Below are 7034 nucleotides of genomic sequence, written 5' to 3' on the forward strand. Positions count from 1 at the left end.
CCACAGTGATTCAGTAAAGGAATGAATATTATCGTTAGGATGGCAGTCAAATACATTGGAGCTTTATGTAACAAATCCTGACTTTGTTATATCTAACGTGCATAGTGTTTTTGGTACATACTAATGGTACTGTGGTACATACTATCTAGCTTGAGCATCTGGTTAGTGTATACAGCGCGAGAGCAAACACAGAAACCAAGATTTCCTGCTTGTCACTTCTGTCATTTGCCAAAATCACAAGAGATAATATGAGACGAAACAACATATGATAATTGTGATAAAACATTTTTTTTGGAAATACTCTGTGCCGGTGCGATCTCGTAGACAGATATTAGGTGAATAGTGAGCAAGCCGCTGTATTAATAGGAATATGATTCTGTTTGTGACAGGCGGGGTGTTAGATAGTAATATTTCTCAAGATACGTATGTGATAGTACAAAAGGGGCTTACATTGTGTGATTACTCTACAATATGGGGATGTTTTATGAGTTAATAATTAGGTATCTTCGCGTTCTGATATACAGATTTTTGGAGTACCGCTAATTATGCGAAAAGCTCTTTGTTGCATACGTAGATCACTAGTTTAGGTGGTCTGTGTAGATGGGTGGTGTTTTTCGAGTTGTATGGTACTGCAAACATTGCTTAAAACATCCGAATTTTAGTATACTTAGACCCCAAATTCCTAATGTGATTGCTTCTTGAAGGGAACTCGATTGACATACTCAGGCGAAAAAATAAATAACCAGTGCCCCAAACTTAAATATCTACAATAGATTTGTGAATAGCAAGTTATTTATTCCGAAGTTTGTGGAATAACTATAATTACATTTTACGCAAAATGCTTGCAAGTTTTAGGTTTTCAGAGGATAATTTGCAAAATATCGAACTAAGAGAGGACGAAAATCGAAATTCTAAACAAGCCAAGTCCATAGTCCAAATGAAATAAATATATTGAAATCAATAGAAAGAATGATATTCATAACAATATGTTATGGTAAGTTAAACACTTCAAATTTCTCTCATAAAGGATGTTATCGTGGTTATCAGTGGTTTGGACTAACTGGGTAAATTCTGGCTCCGTTATATTATTTTCTGCGTTAGCACCGAATGTTTTTATAATGATAATGAAGATACCAAAGGTATTTGGATTTTAAAAACGCATTTACTAGTAACACCTACTATGAATCGCACCACCAAGTGAAATCAAAAGTCAGAAGCAAGGAGTTTCGAAGATATATTTAATAGGCTATCAATATATCGGGAATCAACTGATCTAATCTGGCTAGTGGTTGCAGGGGATGTTGAGCACGGTGTTTCCACCCGTGATCTGGTGCGGATACATGACCGAACGCCTTCAGCCAGGTTATTCTATTAAAACTAATGTGATCAGCATCCAATGTCGTAAACTTACAGAGCTAATTATTTTGGGGATTTATTTACCGCTAAAGATCGCTCCCCTCCTAGTGGGGTAGTGATGACCCTAAGACGTGGCCAGCCAGAAGTTTAAACCCAACAATTTTAACGTTGGTAAACACTGTTCTGATAGCGTGCTATGTTTAGCAGCGTCTGGTCGTCTTTCCTTACTATAAAGGATCATGAAGTACAATATAGTAATAAAGAAACAAGGCACAATGAAAATTTCGGTCCATCGTCAACTTCGTCGATCTCTTTTCGTCTTTACCACCCGTCCTGGAAAAGAAAAAAATTTGTAAGTGCATGTCAAAATACACTCGTGCACGCGTAAAATCACAAAGAGGGAGAAAAAAAGAAAGCAAACTCATATACATGAGATAATGTAAAAGCGATTTTTAAAGAATTTTTTGGGTTTTTTAAAAAAAGCTCAATATACACACATTAGCAACAAAATGATTTTGGAATAAATATATAAGTATAAGCATATTAAATTTTTCGTTATACGAAATACATAAGAAAATCGAGATGAAGCAAATTGTTAACTGGTGTCTTACGTGCAACAATCGTTTGAATGTTCTGGAAATCTTACTATTCTTCCACAACGCGTTGTTTTAAGTTTATTTTCAGATGCTGTCGAAGTATCATCGTGTGTGTTGGTTGTCGGATGAGGTATTATAAGTGTCGGAGTCGTGTCGTTCGATTGTACTGAAGGAAAATCGACGTGGATCGGATTTTCTTCTAAATACGCTGCTTTGAGGTGACCGATGCTGATGATATCGTTGGTTACGTTCTTATCGACTATATAGTACTTGAGTTCGCGTTGAAGAGCTTTGAAAGTTCTTTCGTATTCTGATTCGAGAGGTCGTGGATGCGAGTCTCGACGTACGAAGACGTGTGGACTATACCGTAAGTCAGGTTGGACGAAAACATCAGTTGATTGCGATCGAGTAGAAACAGGTTTAACTGAACGCACTGCGTTTGTAAGACGAAGAAGAATCCACGAATTCTCCTGGAAGTCTAAGTGTCGTTTCACAAACCAGTTGAGCTGCAGTGTATCCAATGTCAGCTTTCACTGCACTGAGAATACCAAGTAAGACGAGTGGAAGAGCGTTGGTCCACTGTGAAACGTTTGCATCTGATAGTAAAGCTTTTAGTTGCCGGTGATAAAGTTCTACCAACCCGTTTGTTTGTGGGCGGTAGGGGGTGGTTTGGAATCGATTGATCTCTAATAGTGCGGTCAAACAACGGAAAAGTCAGGATTCGAACTGGGGGTTTATATACCACTACAATATATATATTAGGACCGTATATACTTGTATACTTTCATCCATCTAATTGACGTTTACATGGTTCACTGAAATAAACTTATTAAAACATCAAGCATTAGCAAATATGGCCGTTAATTGACGTAAGTATACATTGGCTAGCAATGTAATCAAGGACTTTATAATTATCGGGGTTTAGTTCTTCATCTTGTTTCTTTAATTAACATTTTACTCTAGTTTAAACTGTGGACAATACTCTACACGCTCTCAATATTTAATGTGGACAGTGTTGTTTTTCTTTACCGAGTTAACTTTCTTGTTTTGATCGTTTATTACTCATCGAGAGTACTGTTTTCACTTTAATTAACTTTATTTCAGTAAAAGTATTCTCCAAGAGTATCGTTTTTTGAAGGCAGTTTATTATCACTACTTTGAGTACATTGATTCTTTTTGCATTTCTTTACACTTTTGGTTCTAACAATGTGCAATTTCGCTCACTTTTTCTGGTCATCAATTTATCTTGTGTCTGGGTATTCCTTGTGTATGTTTTTTTAAAACCTGCGGTTGACAACTGGATAGTGCAGGAACAATAATTTTCAACGTTCACGTCGTCGATAACTTGTGAAAAGTGGCATACCGTGCGATGAGTACAAATGATAATAACACGAAGTTTGCACGAATCTAACTCCTGAGGCTTTCAAACGGATTAATGAAAGTTTCTGTGTGTGGTTGCGTCAGTGATGCTGTTCAAATGCAGACAGCTTGACATCCAAGGTCATTGCAATCGCGAATGCTCCTTAAATGAGTGTTAGCATGCGTAATCGAGACTAATAGAAGAAGGGCGGTCTGTAAAATGTGCATTAGAGATAAGAGCTCAAGAAAGGGAGTTTCGCTCCTGTCTTCGCGCTCCGGACGCTGGCGAGCAGGAAACTCCTTAAAAGCCTAATCTCAAGGTCAGACCTGTTTTTTAGCAAAAAAATAGTAACCTTACTACCTAAATTACCGACAGTCATCCAGAATCCCAAAATGCGTGTAACGCAACTGTGATTGATAATCCAATGAAAGTTAATGAACGGGTATAAATAACGAATTTGAAACGGCCTGATGTTACAGAAGAAAAGCGAGCCCTTCAAACAGTATCTGAGAAGCTGAAGGATGATCATAGTGACTGGTCACTTGTCGTTTATAGAGTTAAGGGGAATGACAGCTCAGAACTTAGAACTGGTTTCGGGCATGAAATTGAATCCATAAAACAACTACTGGACCAGTCAGTGCCTCAGGATATCTCGTGAGCCACCTTGCTAAATATTCATAGGCCAGGTAGCCAAAAGGAATTGGAATTAGTCAAACCAGGCTGTCAAAAGTAGTATTTAAATCTCCCGACGAAAATAACTGCTGCAGAATAAATATAAACGAAATGCGTCAACAGATTCTGTTCGTAAATACTTGCTGCTCGCGGACCTTATAAAAAGACAAAAGGCCGAATAACTAAGGTTAAGGTCAGATTATGGCGAGAAGGATCTAAAAGTTGTAAATAACCGGGTGGTGAGACTTTAAACAGAATGATATCGGGACCATTGTTAAAAGACGACAGAATCCAGAATTGTAAAGGTGGAGAAGTGGCTCTGTTCTTTAAGAATATCATCCCATTATACTTTATCGACGGCGAATCTTATAAGAGTTGGACGTGTGAATTGGTTAGTTACCGCTTGAAATTCAAGGGACAAGAGCTGCTGATTGGTGTGGTCTACCGCAATCTAAGCTGTTAAATCAATGAGGTCTTGCTATGTGGTCTCAACAGTCGGTCACAGTGTGGTCGATGTTCATTCATTGGAGAACATAACGCACCTTTTTCAGATTGAAAAATCTGGAAACTGAATTTTCAGGAAATGCTTTCGAACAGAAACCAGTTGATGCGGCCATCTCATGTGTTCTGGTGCAACATGTCTGTAACGACAGAACAGCCAGTATTCGGTTTGAACGCAGGACTGACGAACCAAAATGTATTCTAATAGGCCAGATTACGTTCTTCTGTATAGCTTATAAAGCGTTTTTGAGATACTCGTATTAGATAATATCAAAACACAAACTCCGTTCTCAAGTTAAACTGTTCTAATTTAGTGAATAGAACAAATTATTTCGAAAATACAAAATACCTCAAACGGTACAGTGTGTGCCATACAGTCAAAAGTTTCTCTAACACAAATTAGCGTGCTAAAGAGCAAAAGAAACAGTTAATGAAAAAGAGTTCAATAACCGAGAATCAATAGGAATGTTCCCCACATGATGGGATCAGATATCTATCTGCAATGGTTCCAGCAATCCTCTCAAGCAGACAGTTAAAGGTTAACAGTCACACGCTGAACCACGCCATGACTTTGAGCTTAGTCAAACACTGCCTTATCTTCAATAATCCGACGACATTCAGTAGAAAGTAAGGTAACAAAATGTAAGTCTTTAATGAAAACCACATAGTAAAAGGTCAGACGAGGAAGACTGAAGAACTTGAAGTGTGGTCCAAAGAAATCTGAATAAAGGTCAAAATACATGGCAGAGAGAAGGAAAAAAATATGACAGTACTGTCCAACAAAGAAACTGCAGAGGGATTTTCATTATTCTCTTTCCATTACAATGTAAGGCCGGGATTCTGAATCATCCCTACAAGATCACAAATTTAAGCATTATGCGGATAACGACACAACCCTCTATTATATGTCACCCCTAGATAAAAGTGATCATTCAGTCCTAATCTCTGGTTTCCATATAGTTGTTTAAATTGTGCATGTGTCAGCACAAACCAGAACTGACGCCTGTACAACAAATATACAAGATATTATACGCTCAGAATCCTCAGTAGATTGATCAGTAGAGCCAGAGTCCCCAAATGTAATTAAAGGCCACTACACCGCATGTACCTTAGAAAACACCAAGGGGCCCAAGAAACCCCCACGTTGGTTTAATAAGGAGGTCAGCACTATTCGCCGTACGAGAAGAATGTGTTCGAGGTATGAGTTACTCAGTTCTGGCAAGAAAAATCTCAATATTAGGAATCCCGAAATACTTGTGCCTCGACTCTTCACCAGTCTAGAAGATTGTTTGAAGAAAAGCGTCCGGATGTTTATAGAATACCATAAACGCCTATACTTGTACATGAACCAAAGGGCTAAAAGAAGAGGCAACGTTCCAGCATTATGGGGAGGTGGTAGTGTAGTGTATGCTATTTATATTGACATAAGTAGTAGATGATGTTAGTCGTGAACAGAAGGTCTGGCAGCAGAGAGACAAGAGGATCGAACAGTAAAGAATGGGAACAGGGTGCAATTTGTGTGAAAATGCAAGAACAGTGAAGTTCGAGTCATTTTGTGACAATTGGTGGACATTTTGCAAATTAGGCATTTACTCTATGATTAATAGATTTTATTAGCAATTCCTGTAATTTTGCGTTAAATACATTCGATTGTCCCCACTGGTGTTTTTGTTCACTACAGTAGTACTGCATCATTAGTGGAGGAAGATTATGGCAAGGCTCAGATATGCTCAAAATACGTTAGCAATGTATATGATGTAGAGGTGACCCCATTCAGTCCAAAAAACCCCACATACACACTTTGGACACTGTGACCACCAAGGTACCCAATTTATTTGGTCTGCAAAATAAGCGTGATATAGGCGGACCCAAAGGACCTGATGAAATGTATCTTGGGTTACCAAATTAACCAGAAAATTTTGTAGCGAATCATTCAAGCTTATGTTTTAGTACATACTCAAGGCATATTTCTAAAAGACTGTTAGAATGCCACAGTAAGTCCTATCCTAAAAACACGTACAAAATATAAACCTGAGAATTATAAACACGAAAACATAACTATAGTGGTTTCCAACAATTTTGGAGATATTATTTGATGGTTGTGTTAATATCTTTTTTAGTATTTTTTCCACACGCGAAATTTGAAAGTGGTAACTGTTGTTAACATGGCCTAGAACTTGTTAAACTATTTCATTTGTAGGGTGTATAAAAATAATAATAATTTATTCTCAAATAACAGTTTGTCACATGAGGCATGCTAGTTTACAGGCAAGATCAAAGTATCACAAATGATACAGTATCCACTGTAGCAAATTACTCAGCAGGGTCGATAATTTATAATATATGAAATGTAAATGGTTGTAGTCAGTATAACAGTTGGCGCGCTTCATGAAGGTGACGTTGCGACGTGCAACTGATGGTCAAGGATAGATCCATTGAAGGTGGGAGCTTCTAGAGATCGCAATCTTATATCGCTTTGGAATATCTGAGGCTTTAAGGATGGTGCAGGATAAAGTCACCCGTTCCATATCTCAAGAGGGCTGAAAAAG

This window comes from Schistosoma haematobium, chromosome 5, assembly GCF_000699445.3.
Source record: "Schistosoma haematobium chromosome 5, whole genome shotgun sequence".
In the NCBI taxonomy this organism is placed as follows: Eukaryota; Metazoa; Platyhelminthes; class Trematoda; order Strigeidida; family Schistosomatidae; genus Schistosoma; species Schistosoma haematobium.